Raw genomic sequence first — 16,308 nt, forward strand, 5'->3', positions numbered from 1 at the left:
ACAGAGTACTGATATTTAAATCACCCTAATAAGATATTTAGAAATAACAATATCTGTAACATAAATACTTTAAATAAAGAAAAATAAGTATTGTCTACTAATGAGGATTTAGGATAGTTTACATTTCAGAAAAGTATCTAGGAATGCTCTGGTTCAGAAGTCCTTACATTGAGCAGATGATAACATTTTTCTCTATATTATAGAGAGCAATAGAGTACACGTAAGTAGTCTTTCTGCTAAACTAACAAAATACCTGAAACAATCACTGTATTAGGAAGATAGGCATATTTCACTAGCAGATTTGGAGCCTTAGTTCCGTAGAAGATTGTACATACCAATTTTGGGCCAAGGAGAAGGCAGCACCAGTGACAAGGAATCTGCAGTTGTTCAAAGTGCTTGTTTTATAAAATCCAGGAAGCAGTGAGAGATAGAAGGGGCCAGAGTTCCAGTAAATCCTTAAAGAGCCTTACTCCAATGAGATAATTTCCTTTCATCTGGCTGGACCTCGCAACTGCAATGTTTTCTAGGAACCAAGTTTTCAACATACTTGCTTTTAGAGAACATTCAAGATTTGAACTATATCATGGTCATTTTTAAAATACTGATGTCTGGCTACGATTAAATAAGTAAAGGTTATTAATCAACTATTTTAAATAAAGATGGTTATTAATATTTAATTACATCATTTCAATCACTTAGACATCGTTGAAAACATAATACATTAATATATTTTAATGTAAATAGCAGATTTTTACCAATAAAAATTTAAAAATCAACATTACATATTTAGGATTTCCTTAAAAATGAATGATAAAAACATAGTTTATTTTCTGATTAGTAATAACAGTTTTCTTAATCCTGAATACTACAAGCTAACAGAAGGTAGATGAATACCGAGGGTGGAGCTGGGAGAGAGCAAGGGTCGGGCTAGGATGGGACTACAACCAGGATATAAACTGATTAAAAAAAATAAATACATTCAGAAATAAAAAAAAATCCAAAAAAATAAAAAATAGAATTTAAGGCAGAGAATAATAGAGTTGGAAAAATATAAGGAAAAAAATGATTACATACAAATTATACCATAAAATACAAATTTGTGCAATAAATCCCTTTTCTGCATAATTCCCATTTCAGAAAATGTTAAACTGGTCACTTACATAAAATAAAACAATCTTGTTGTACTTCCTCCAGACATTTGCCTGCACATACTTGCCAGGGGATGTGACAAGAATTTTCAGATGAGTTTTTCAATTTAACCTGAAAAGAATGTATAAAAATGAGTGTGTTACTGCTAATATTAACTCACTCCCCTCTGCCTAAGAATGGTAATGCTCATGGCATAGGACTTTCTGTCCAAACCTCCTTAACACTAAATCAAGCAGGTCCTATTCATTAGAATTGGCTACGTCATTTACAAGTTAATATCAAAACATTTTAAAGACAGATATTAGCTTCTATTTTACATACTTGAAAGTATAAAAAGATTATCTAGTTTGTCCAAGTCTCTGCACTTATGGGAATGAATGCAAACCAGTTTTCAAACTCAGCTTTGTCTACTGTTGACATCTGTACTTCTTCCTTGCTTGCATCCTGGTGCATTGCGGTGCTAAACTGACAACAAATCATGCAAGCTCTCTTCACAGTGTAGCACAAGTTCTGCTGGAAAATCAGTAATCAGTGAGCCCTACTGGTGCCCTACTCATGATCAGTTTGTTTTGTTTTGTTTTTCTTTCTTGACTTTTGAGCCTCAGAAATCTCTATTTTTTAGAGCTTATTTTTATTATTTTTCTATGTGTTTGAAAAAATTGTGAGTGTGCAAAATTTGAACCCAACCTCACTCTCTCCTCTCCCAAGCCTTTCCTGGCCCCTTCTACTTTTTCCTTCCAGTTTCATGTGTGCTCTCTCCCCTCAACCTGCTCAGTCCACTTATGGCTGCCTACATGTAAACGGGTCTAAGGCAATGTACCAGAGCATGAGAAGGCTCCTGAGGTCCACATCCCTGAAGAAAGACTGACATTCCCTCATCCAGTGCCCATCAACTGCCAGACATAGGATTTCATGGGTACCTTTCCCATCCATGCTGAGATGAGTTTATTTCTCTCCTTGAACCTCATATAGCTTTATGAATATAGTTATCCATTTAAATATATTTAGTATTTTGCATTCAAAATATCTTATATACAGCATAAACACCACAATCAAATGTAACAACCAACTTAAAATAAAAACAACAGATTGATAAATTTTTGTGTTTAAAGGCCTTTGTAAAATATTAGGCAATGCTTTTTTCTTAAGTACACATATTATCTGATTCTTGGTATTATCATTTTGGAAAATATATTTTATGAAGTTTAAAGAAACAAAGTCAAAAGTGAGAAGCAGACTTCAGGGCAGAGATAATTTCTTGGTTTACTGCTCTTTTGTTTTGCTGTTTTGAAAGCAGACTCAGTCTTTTTTTTTTTTCATCAATTACACTTTATTCATTCTGCATCCCCCCATAAGCCCCTCCCTCCTCCCCTCCCAATCCCACCCTCCCTCCTCCCTCTGCTTGCATGCCACTCCCCAAGTCCACTAATAGGGGAGGTTCTCCTCTCCTTTCTGATCTTAGTCTGTCAGTTCACATCAAAAGTGGCTGCATTGTCCTCTACTATGGCCTGGTAAGGCTGCTCCCCCCCAGAGGGAGGTGATCAAAGAGCAGGCCAATCAGATTATGTCAGAGGCAGTCCCTCTTCACATTACTATGTAACCCAATTGGACTCTGAACTGCCCTGGGCTACATCTGTGCAGGGGTTCTGGGTTATCTCCAAGAATAGTCCTTGGTTGGAGTATGAGTCTCTGGGAAGACCCCTGTGTTCAAATTTTCTTGTTCTGTTGCTCTCCTTGTGGAGACCCTGTCAGACTCAGTCTTGATTAAAATTACTTAGCCACTTGTTTTTAACCTTCCTAACACTGCAACCCTTTAAAACAATTTTTCATATTGTGGTGACCCAACAACCATAAAATCATTTTTATTGCTACTTCATAACTACAGTTCTTCTACTGTTAGGAATTGTAATATAAATATCTGTGTTTTCCAATTGTCCATTTGGACTTGCAACCCACAAGTGGAAAATCACTGACTTAGATGGATCAGAGTTCTTGAGGAGAGGCAACAGATCTAGATATGTGTATATAAATACAGTTAAGATTATAGATATTGTCTTACAAGTAAAGGGACTTACCATTTAACAAAACAAGCTCATGTGACTGCGGAACTTGGATCATGTGCTGGTTTGAATAGGAATGTTCCTCATACACTCCTGTGTTTAAATGCTTAGTAACCAGGGCATGGCAACATTAGGAGGAATAGCATTTTGGCAGTATTGTGGTATCCTTGAAGTGTGTCACAGGGGGAGGTCTTTGAGGTCTTAGATGTTCAAACTACACCCAGTGAGACAGTTACTTCTTGTGGGATGTAGAACTCCTAATTCCTTCTCCAGCACCATGTTTACCTACATGCTGCCATGCTTCCCACCATAACTATAACGGATTAACTCTCTCTGTAAGCCAGCTTCAATTAAATGTAAGATAAACATACTAAAATCTACAGACCTACAGAAGCTAAGCAATAAGGAGGACCCTAGGAAAGATGCTTAATTCTCATGCAGAAGGGAAAACAGTATAGACATTGGAAGTGGTAGAAGTGAGGGAACAGGGCTGGAGTCTACAACTAACTTCCTCTAAAAGTCTTCAAACAGCAGTAGATCCAAGCAGATGCAGAGACTCACAGCCAAACTTTGGACAGAGCATAGGGAGTATTATGAAAGAAGGGGTTTAAAAGAACAAAGAGGGGACAGGAGCTACATAAGACCAACAAAACAAAAACAAACAAACAAACAAAAAAAAAAAAACAAAACAAAACAAAAAAAACAAAACAGGGACTGCCATGGACTACATCTGTGCAGGGGTTCTAGGTTATCTTACATAGTAATGGGAAAAGGGACTGCCTCTGACATAATTTGATTGGCCTGCTCTTTGATCACCTCCCCCTGAGGGGGGAGCAGCCTTACCAGGCCACAGAAGATGATAATGCAGCCACTTCTGATGAGAACTGATAGTCTAAGATCAGAAAGAAGGAGAGGAGGACATCCCCTATCAGTGGACTTGGGGAGGGGCATGCATGCAGAAAGGGGAGAAAGGGTGGGGCTTATGGGGAGATACAAAATTAATAAAGTGTAATTAATAATAAAAAATAATCATAAAACAGGGACTGCAGATACTGATGCATCAACTAAAGACCAATCATAGGGATTGGACTCCCTGCTCAGATGTAGCTCATAGACAGCTCAGTTTCCATATGATATACCTAGTAAGAGAAGAGACAGTCTCTTACATGAATTTAGTTGCCTGTTCCTTGATCACTTCTCCTTGTTGGGGTGACCTAACCAGCCCACAGAGGAAGAGGATCCAGGCAGTCTTGATAGGACATGATAGGCTATGGTCAGACAGTAAGGGAGGAGGACTACCCCTATCAGTGGGCTAAGAAAGAGGAATAGGGAAGGAAGAGAGAGTGAGGGTGGGACCAGGAGGATGTCAGGGAGGGGGCTACAACTGGGATAAAAAGTGAATAAATTGTAAATAATGATGATGATAAGAAGAAAAAGAAGAAGAGAATTAAATATTAAAAATTATTTTCCTATATAAGAATTGCTGTGGTCATGGTGTTTTTTCACAGCAATAAAAAGCCTAATAAAGACAAATGATCAAGATTTTTACAACTGGTAAGCTGGAATCCAAGGAAAGTTGATAATGTAGTGAGTTGACAGTGTATCTCAGAATATATCAAAAGTCTGGATACCAGAAAATCTCATGGATTAAGTTCTAGCACAGATATAAGTGATCAGTGTCCTAGCTCTTTTAATGAAGCACAATAAAATCATGTCTCTAAGCTCTTATTTATTCTATCCTGGTCTTTAATTTACTGATGGGAGTCACCCTTAATAGGAAGGACAATCACATTTACTGATTTTAATTTTATCTCCTTTAGAAATAGCCTGAAAAACTCACTCAGAATAATTATGTACCACATGAATGTGCACCTCCCACCAGACAAGCTAAAACAGCAAGGTAGCCATCACAGCATTCACGAATACACATTCATCAATATGTGTTTCTTTATTGAATAATTCCAGTATTGTTGATTTTGTGTTGGAGAGACAGTTACAGTACAAACATAAGACAGTAAAACTGGAGCTTTCAGGAAGCTCAAAGCCTAATAGAGTTGATATAATGTGGTTCTTAGGTCCATCACAGATTTCTGTGTACCAGCCTAGAGCTTTAGAACTGAAAAGTTGAGAATTGCTTTACTAATCTGTTCTGCTCTACTATTATAAAGTGCCTGAAACAGGCTCTTTTATACAGAAAAAAAAAATACTTTGCCTTATGGTTCTGGAAATACAAGGTCTCCAACCTTCCTGTGGCTATAGCTTTCTTGTTGTTGGAATTCTAAGACACCAACAAAAGGCAGGAGACAGAGAGAACATGTTTATCTCTTCTCCACTTCCTATAATCTCCCAGGATCCTACCATGTAGTTCAACCTAATGGCCTCATCTGATCCTTGCCTTGACCATTGAGTTATATTAGCTATTGGTCTTCTTTCAATACTGTTAACACACAGCTTTGACAAGTAAACTTCAGCATAAGTTAAGGGGAATGGAAGCGACATGGACATTTTAGTTCATTTCATGAACACTGATTAATCTACACTATTACATACACAAAAACATCTATAATACAAGACAATCTACGTTCTTTTACGGCATAGTAGATGGGTCAGTAACTCTGCTGAAACTGACTCCAGAAAAATGTCTCACATTAAATGAAGTGTATAAAAGTGTTGGTAAAGGCACTTAATGTATAGCTCAGTGATGATCCTTCTACGATTAAATTCATGTAAAGGTCAAGTAGCCCCTAGGTTATGTAAATGCATGAACCAAAAAACTCTGCTACAAAGTCAAGTGAAAAGTATTATTATTACTTTTTTCTAAATCTTGCATAGTTTCATCATTATTTTAAAGATAGAACTTATTAGTACTGAAATTTTAATATTGCATATAGTATGAAAATAGTAGGTTTTCAGTGGGGGGACAAGATGGCAGCGCCAGGAGAACACTGCGTCTGAGGAGCAGGACAACATTTTCTGTACAGTGACCAAGAGACTGAACTCTGGACCCTAAAACAACAGTGATCGTGTTTCCCAAGTGAGAGGAAACCCCCACGGCATGGGAATCATTTGAGTCCACTCTCAGGTCACCCAGCCAGAACCTGGAAGAGATCCTGGGTCACACAGGCACTAGGTCTCCAGATCAGAGCCACATGCCTGGATGTCCTGAACACCTTCCCAGGCTGATCAGTGGGCACAAAAAACACCAGAGACTTGGAGTCCCAGTCACGAGAAAACTCCACAGGGAAAGATGGAAAGGGTATTGACTTGGCTCACCCAGTCTTTCCTTGGAAAAAGTCTCCCAGACCAGCGGGTACGAGCCACCATCACTGAACTGGGCTCCAGCTGAGAGCACAGACAGTTGCTGTGAGCCCAGCTCTCCAGCACAGACAGAACTGTGCGCCTCAGGGCACCAAAGACTGAGATTCACTGTCAGGAGAAATCCTCACAGGGAAAGAAGCAAAGTGGATGGACTTAGGTGACCCAGTATATCCTTGGAAAAGGTCCCGCAGACTAGCCCAACCCAGGGACTTGCTGTGCACCAGATAGCCAGCTATTACCAGGAGAGGGGTACCCATCCACCACAGATTACTGCTTGGGTACTGGGGCACAGAGCCCCTATCTCAGACCTACAAAAGCCCAGGATCCCCGAGATCAACCCCCAGATAATGCTCCAAGGGGCAAGGGGCAACCAGTTATCCCTAACAAAACTGACCAAACCACAGGACACACAAGTTACAGCAGCAGATCAGTAAATTTACAACAAGAAACCCAGAAGCAGGGCAGCTGTCTTCAGGACTTCTCCAGGTGAGAGGAGAGCCTTCTTGACTAACAAGGACCACAGTCACCACTCTGGTCTCTATGTCGGAGCTGAGCAGCGGCAACTCCTGAAAAACATCGGCCATCCAGTGACTATACCCAAAAAGCTGAGAAAGCTTCTTTCAGGAAAAACCATATTCCTGCCAAGGGGATTCTCTCCACCAAAGGATTTCAGGAACCACCAGAAACTAACTCCAAATACCTGAGATAGCCCAAGGGGTAGAGGCCAGTGTAAAAGCTCAACCAACAAAAGATAGTGCAATATGGCAACTCCAGGACCCAGTTATCAAGGGGCAAGTAGCCCTGGACACCTAAGCATAACTGAAATTCAAGAAGATGACTTAACATCTAATGACCTAACATGCTCATGAAGAGGATAACAGAGGAAACAAATAAAATGCGTAAAGACCTAGAGGAAGATAAACTCAAACAGATTATGGCCATCTGTAAAGAAATGCAGGAAGCTACATCAAAACAGTTTGCGGCCTTCAGAGAGGAAATGCTTAAATCACTGAAAGAAATAAAAGAAACAGAGGATTGTTCTAACAAACAGCTGAAGGAATTGAAGGAAAAACAGGAAAATACAGTCAGACAGGTGAAGGAAATCAACAAAACGGCTCAAGATCTGACGATAGAATTGGAAAAATTAAAGAAAACACAAATGGAGGAAATTGTGGAGAGAAAGAACTTAGGGAAGAAAACAAAAACTACAGAGGTTAGCATAACCAACAGACTACAAGAGATGGAAGAAAGACTCTCAGGTGTGGAAGATACAATAGAAGAAATAGATGTATCTGTCAAAGAAACTGTTAAATATAAAACATTCCTGACACAGAACATCCAAGAAATTCAGAGCAACATAAAAAGACAAAACCTAAGAATAATAGGAATAGAGGAAAAAGAAGATCCTGCTCCAAGGCCCAGAGAATATTTTCAACAAAATCAATGAAGAAAATTTCCCCAAATTAAAGGAGAAGGCAATAAGAATACAAGAGATCTACAGAACACCCAATAAATTAGGCCAGAAAAGAAAATCCTCCCAGCACATAATAATCAAAACAGTAAGAATACAGAACAAAGAAAAAAATACTAAAAGCTGCAAAAGAAAAAGGCCAAGCAACATGTAAGGGCAAACCCAATAGAATCACACCTGACTATTCAACAGAAACTATAAAAGCCAGAAGGACCTGGACAGATGTCATGCAGACCCTAAGAGAACATAGATGTCAGCCCAGGCTACTATACCCAGCAAAACTTTTAGTCCTCATAGACAGAGAAGACAAGATATTCAATGACAAAAAACAAATTTAAACAATACCTACACACAAATCCAGCATTACAGAAAACACTAGAAGGAAAAATACAACCCAAGAAAACTAGCTACTTTCAAGAAAACACAGGAAGTAACTAACCTCACTACAGTAAAACAAAAAGCAACCAAGCACACAACCTTATGACCACAGCTAACTTAAAATCAAAGGATCTAACAGCCACTGGTCATTAAATTCTCTCAACATCAATGGACTCAATGCGCCAATAAAAAGTCACAGGCTAACAGAATGGATGCATAAACAAGAGCCAGCAATCTGTCGCATACAAGAGATACAACTAAGTCACAAAGATAAACATTACCTGAGGGTAAAGGGTTGGAAGATGGCTTTCCAAGCAAATGGACCCAAGAAGCAAGCAGGAGTAGCCATTCTAATATCTGATAAAATAGACTTTCAACCAAAATTAATAAAAAGAGATGGGGAAGGACACTTCATTCTCATCAAGGGAAAATTCCACCAGGAAGACATCACAATCCTGAACATCTATGCCCCAAATACAAGGGCACCCACATTTGTAAATGAATCATTGATAAAACTTAAACCACACATAGATCCCACACATTAATAGTGGGAGACTTTAACACCCCACTCTCAATAAATGACAGGTAAACAAAACAGAAATTAAACAAAGAAACAATGTCTCTGACAGAGGTCAAGAATCAAATGGACATAACAGACATTTATAGAACCTTACACCCAAACACAAAAGAATTTACCTTCTTCTCAACACTTCATGGAACCTTCTCCAAAATAGACCACATAGTTGGTCACAAAGTGAGCCTCAACAGATACAAAAAGATTGAAATAATCACTTGTATCCTATCTGATCACCATGGAATAAAGCTGGATCTCAACAACAACAGAAATAGCAAAAAGCCTACACACAAATGGAAACTGAACAACTTGCTACTAAATGACAGCTGGGTCAGGGAAGAAATAAAGAATGGAATTAAAGTCTTCCTAGAACTCAATGAAAATGAAGAGACAACATACCCAAATTTGTGGGACACAATGAAAGCAGTGCTAAGAGGAAAGTTCATAGCACTAAATGCCTTCAAGAAGAAATTTGAGACAGCTCATTCAAGCAACTTATTGGCTCACTTAAAAACCCTAGAAAATGAAGAAGCAGACACACCAAAAAGGAGTAGATGGCTGGAAATAATCAAACTCAGGGCTGAAATCAATCAATTAGAAACAAATAAAATAATTGAAAGAATCAATGAAACCAAGAGCTGGTTCTTTGAGAAAATCAACAAGATAGACACATCCTTAGCCAAGTTGACTAAAAGTCAGAGAGACACCATCAAAATCAAAAAAATCAGAAATGAAATGGGGAGATAACTACAGACACTGAGGAAATCTAAACAATCATTAGGACTTACTTCAAAAGTCTATATGCCACAAAATTTGAAAATCTAAATGAAATGGACAATATTCTTGATCGATTCCACTTATCAAAGCTGAATCAGGACCAAGGAAATCAATTAAATAGACCTATATCCCCCAAGGAAATAGAAGCGGTCATCAAAAGTCTCCCATCCAAAAAAAGCCTAGGACCAGATGATTTCATCGCAGAATTCTACCAGACCTTCAAAGACGAGCTAACTCCAATTCTAGTCAAACTATTCCAAACAATAGAAACAGAAGGCACATTACCAAACTCATTCTATAAAGCCACAGTCACCTTCGTACCTGAACCTCCCAAAGACCCAACAAAGAAAGAGAATTTCAGGCCAATCTCCCTTATGAACATTGATGCAAAAATACTCAAGAAAATACTTGCAAACCGAATACGAGAACACATTAAAGATATCATCTACTATGACCAAGTAGGCTTCATCCCAGATATGCAGGGTTGGTTCAGTATATGAAAATCCATCAATGTGATCCACCATATTAACAAACTGAAAGAAAAAAAAACACATGATAATCTCCTGAGATGCTGAAAAAGCATTTGATAAAATCCAACATCCATTCATGTTTAAAGTATTGGAGAGATCAGGGATACAAGGCACATATCTAAACATAGTAAAGGCAATATACAGCAAGCCTATAGCCAACATCAAACTGAATGGAGAGAAACTTAAAGCAATCCCACTAAAATCAGGGACAAGACAAGGCTGCCCACTCTCTCCATATCTCTTCAACATCGTGCTGGAAGTCCTTGCTAGAGCAATAAGACAGTTGAAGGACATCAAGGGAATACAAACTGGAAAGGAAGAAGTCAAATTATCACTATTTGCAGATGATATGATAGTATACATGAGTGACCCCAAAAACTCTACCAGGGAACTCCTACAGCTGATAAACACTTTCAACAAAGTGGGCAGATACAAAATTAACTCCAAAAAATCAGTAGCCCTCCTGTATACAAAAGACAAAAGGCCTGAGAAAGAAAGTAGGGAAAAAACACCCTTCACAATAGCCACAAATGACATAAAGGACCTTGGTGTAACCCTAACCAAACAAGTCAAATACATGTATGAAAAAAATTTCAAGTCTCTGAAGAAGGGATTAGAAGAAGATATCAGAAGATGGAAAGATCTCCCATGCTCATGGCTTGGCAGGATTAACAAAGTAAAAATGGCCATCTTAACAAAAGCAATCTACAGATTCAATGCAATTCCCATCAAATTACCAACACAATTCTTTACAGACCTGAAAAAAATTCTCAATTTCATATGGAATAACAAGAAACCCAGATTTGCTAAAACAATCCTCTAAAATAAAAGAACTTTGGTGGTATCTCCATTCCTGATCTTAAGCTGTACTATAGAGCAACAGTTATAAAAACTGCATTGTACTGGCATAGAAACAGAATGGTGGATCAATGGAACCAAAGAGAGGACCCAGAAATAAACCCACACACTTATGTATACCTGATTTTTGACAAAGATGCCAAAACCATACAATGAAAGAAAAAAAAAAAAAAGATAGCATCTTCAACAACTGGTGCTGGTCTAACTGGATGTCTACATGTAGAAAAACGCAAATAGATCCATCCTTATCCCCCTGTACAAAACTAAAGTCCAAGTGGATCAAAGACCTCAACATAAAACCAGACACATTAAATCAGTTAGAAAAAAAAAGTGGGGATTACCCTAGAACTCATTGGTAAAGGAAACATCTTCCTGAACAGAACACCAACAGCACAGGCTCTAAGAGCAACAATCAATTAATGAGACCTCATGAAACTGAAAAGCTTCTGTAAAGCAAAGGACACCTTCATGAAAACAAAACAATTGCCTACAGATTGGGAAAGAATTTTTACCAACCCTTTACCTGACAGAGGACTAATATCCAGTACATATAAAGAACTAAAGAAGCTGAAAAGCAGCCAACCAAGTAATCCAATTAAAAAATGGGGAACAGAGGTAAAGAGAGAACTCTCTGTAGAGGAATATCGAATGGCAGAGAAACACTTAAAGAAATGCTTAACATCATTAGCCATTAGGCAAATGCAAATCAAAACAACCCTGAGATTTCACCTTACACTGATCAGAATGGCCAAGAAGAAAAACTCAAGTGATAAAACATGCTGGAGAGGTTGTGGAAAAAGGGGAACCCTCCTCCACTGCTGGTGGGAATGTAAACTTGTACAGCTACTCTGGAAAGCAATCTGGCGCTTTCTGAGACAACTAGGAATAGTACTTCTTCAAGATCCAGCCATACCACTCCTAGGCATATATCCAAAAGAGGTTCAAGTACACAATAAGGACATTTGCTCAACCATGTTTGTAGCACCTTTATTTGTAATAGCCAGAAGCTGGAAACAGCCCAGATGCCCCTCAACTGAAGAATGGATGCAGAAATTGTGGTACATCTACACAATGGAGTAGTATTCTGCAATGAAAATTAAGGAAATCATGAAATTTGCAGGTAAATGGTGGGATCTAGAAAGGATCATCCTGAATGAGTTGTCCCAGAAGCAGAAAGACACACACGGTGTATACTCACTAATACAGACATATAACATAGGATAAACCTATTAAAATCTGTACATCTAAAGAAACTAATCAAGAGAGAGGGCCCTCACTAAAATGCTTAATCCCCATCCCAAAAGGCAAAGAGGATGGACATCAGAAGAAGAAGAAAATAGGAAACCACTTAGGAACCTGCCTCAGAGGGCCTCTGAAAGGCTCTGCAGACTATGAAAGCAGACACTGAGAATTATGGCCAACTGTTGGGCAGAGTGCAGGGAATCTTATGAAAGAAGTGGGAAATAGTAAGATCTGGAGGAGACAGGAACCCACAAGGAGAGCAACAGAACCAGAAAATCTAAGCACATGGGGTCTTCCCAGAGACACATACTCCAACCAAGTGCCATGCATGGAGATAACCTAGGACCCCAGCACAGATGTAGCCCATGGCAGTTTAGTGTCCAAGTGGGTTCCATAGTAATGGGAAGAGGGACTGCCTCTGATATAATCTGATTGGCCTGTTCTTTGATCACCTGCCCCTGCGGGGGGAGCAGCCTTACCAGGCCACAGAAGATGACAGTGTAGCCACTCCTGATGTGATCTGATAGATTAAGATCAGAAGGAATGTGAGGAGGACCTCCCCGATCAGTGGACTTGGGGAGGGGCATGCACGAAGAAGGGGGAGGGATGGTGGGAATGGAAGGGGATGAGGGAGGGGCTTATGGAGAGTTACAAAGTGAATAAATTGTAATTAATAAACTAAAATAAAATAGTATTAGTATTACAATGCTATTAACCCAAAAAATAACAGTAATTTTTAAATGTTTATTATAAATTTGTTGAAGAAATACAGTGTATTGAATGATATAAAGTATTACACATGCCAGAAAATAGTAAGGGGTGAACTAATACATAGTAATGTACAAAAGGCGCTGAATAAAATATCAAACATTCGGGTTATAAGTAAATAGAAGCTTGTTTATAAATGCATGTCTATTTATTTGTTCACAAATGTGTATAAATATTGCCTGAATGATGCTCATTCAGCGCATGCTTCACCTGAGTGGACAATGACACCAAACATTTGTTGTAGTTGAACTAAAGTCAGGAGATAGTCTGAGTCCAAGGTTAGGGATCATGTCAGAAACATCCGTGTGGGTGTGAATACTAAATGCAGTGTCTTAATTTCATAAAAAGATCCATATAAAAGTGGCTACCATACAGCATCTCCTGGCACTAGGAAGAATGAGACTTATCAATAGGCGATCTCATTGCACCAGTGATTTCTGAGAACAAATCATCTAGGTGAGCCTAAAAGAACTGGGAGAAATGATTGTCATGGCTATTTTTCCTCAAAATTCTGAGAAAGAGAATCACCCTCCTGAATGACACATTTCTGCATCCAGCCAGCTATTTATTATTCTGTACATTCTGTCCAGCTACAAGATCTTGCTTCTTGAATTCAGAGATAAAATTGGAAGTCATGGACCTGTAGGAGTTGCTGAACACTGCTCTCAATTTCAAAGGAAGTTGTATTGATTACTCCCTTGAATGCACACAGAAAATTATGCAAAATACATCATACACTAGTTTTAAAAACCAACAACAGATAACATAATGCAATTTACAAAGCAAAGATAGAACTTGTCTTATTTTGAATATGTAGTGAAGCGAAGGGAAAAATGAAGTCATGCAAAGATTAAAAGACAGTGCTGATTCTTTCACCATAGGTATGATTACTGCCATTGTTTGGAACTTCAGTAAGTCCATCAAGATGATAACTCCCTTCTTACTGATTCTTTCTCTAAATCCAAATTAATTTCCCATTAAGTAAATAGGAAAATTAATGTAGAGTTGAAATTAATGTAGACTTTTTAAGGGCTTTTGGAGGCTACAAAATTTTAAAGTACATGTCATGGCAGAAAAATGAGAAACTTACTTAGACTATATTACAATTGTGTACATGTATGTGTGTGTATGTGTGTGAGAGAGAAGTGAGAGACAGAGACAGAGACAGATAGAAACAGAGACTGATAATATTTGATAATTTATGTCAGGGGAGAAATATTGGACAACTCCAGAGGTGTTTTTATTTCTCTGATTCCATAGCATTCCATTAACAAACTGTTTCATCTTTGAGATTCTAGTTATTATACTACCTAATAACAGAGATGCTAGCCTCCCTCGTCTGAGCAAGCTTGTTCAGGGTAGAACATGATTTACAACATTTTCCCCATAGTTAGTGTAAGTTATGTACTTTCTGCCTTCTGGTCCTGCATCTGCGTTTAAGAATTAAATACAAGGTTAAATGAGCATTTCATGTGGCCAGAGTTGTGGTTACTTTACTAGGTTCTTTTACCTCCAACCCCTCTCCATCTCCAACCCCCAACACTAGGTAGGAGAAAAAAATGTTCAAGGCTAAAGGGAGCATAGAACTCTTCATATTCCTTCCTGCTGATTGGGGTGTCAAGTTCCTTGAGGCAAGTCCAAACATGCCGGGATATCTTCAACCAGCAATCAGCAATCCAGCAACCAGCAATCAGCAAAAGCAGCAGGAGTAAGCAGCAACCAGCAATAGCAGCAGGAGCAAAAAGGGAAGGCAGCAGCAGAAGAGGAACAGCAGCTGCCCCTTCTCTCTTTGCTCTAGCAATTTGACACCCTATCATGAGTCCCCAGAATTCCAAATGTAAACTATCTTTAGCTGGCAGAATCATACCCAAGCAAGGGCGTGAGGCACATTATAGTTAGCTGTTGTTCACAAGCTGAGGCATCCAATGTCCCACAGCTGGAATTAAAATTAAAAAAGATATTCCCAAGACAACTGGGTTTTTATTTTAAAGAAACTATAACTCTTACTACAACTTCATGCATTATTTTAATGTCGACTTCTATTTCAGGACATTTCAAATGTACCAACCTAAATGGTCTAATCTGTAAATGAATCTGTGTACTGTACTTTGTATGAAGAGAGGCAGCTGGTAACTTTAGCATGGCACTTTAGGTCTATAAAAGTGACTATAAAAGCTACAAATGTACAAAATCATCTCAATGACTAATAAAAAAATAAATCTACTTTTAACTTTAGAAGTTTTATTTTTCAAAACATTAAAAAATTCCTTACTCTTGTTTATTAATTTACATAGAGAAATAAAAATTATTAAAAATATGTTTATTGATAACATTATTATTTTAAAAGATTAGAGCTTTAAGAATGTATATATCATATGTAAGAAACATTTTTATTGGGAATAAGTGATAGAACAACATTTTTCTCCTTGTTCTATAAATAACAACACAGATTTGGAGTTTGGGGTAATTTAGTCAATTGTGCAGCTTTTGCCACAGGGATCAACATTCAACACTTGGTCCTTTGTACACTCAGTGTTGAGGAGCACCTGGAAATTTTTATGCTGAAGTGTTTTCACAGTGCTCTTCCTCTGGCATCTCTCCATCCTCCAACTCCTCCACAGTGATTCCCATGTGTCCTCACAACTGAACATTCACTAATTTCCTGTGGCTAACTTTTTTCGGCACACTCTCCATTTCAGCGCTCATCATCTTGATCAAGTTCTTGAAGAGTCAATTTTGAGTTTCACTCTGATTGTAACTTTTCATGTCTTTGCTGCATTTCACACTGTGCAAGACAGTGTCATTTTAGGATTCCTTATTTTTTACAAAGACTTAGAAGAATTCATCATTGGAAAAGATGTAATCAGTGCTGCTTCACATGTTGATGAATAATAAGCCACCGTGAACCAAGCAATACTCAGAGACTTTGAAACAAATAATGTGACTACTTCAAGGCTTTGGCGTATACCTGCTACTTATTTGATACAGAGCCTGAATGGATTGCAATTACTCTGTAATTTATGTAATCACCAACAGATAATATGTGATTAGAACTGAAATATTGGTTATAATAATGAAAGACTAGTATTATTTCACTATACCATTAAAATAGAAAATAATACACATAAATATATGAAAAGCAAGAAGCCGTTCTATTTTATATTCCAGAAAGCATTGTATATT

Source organism: Meriones unguiculatus, chromosome 1, assembly GCF_030254825.1.
Source record: "Meriones unguiculatus strain TT.TT164.6M chromosome 1, Bangor_MerUng_6.1, whole genome shotgun sequence".
Classification (NCBI taxonomy): domain Eukaryota; kingdom Metazoa; phylum Chordata; class Mammalia; order Rodentia; family Muridae; genus Meriones; species Meriones unguiculatus.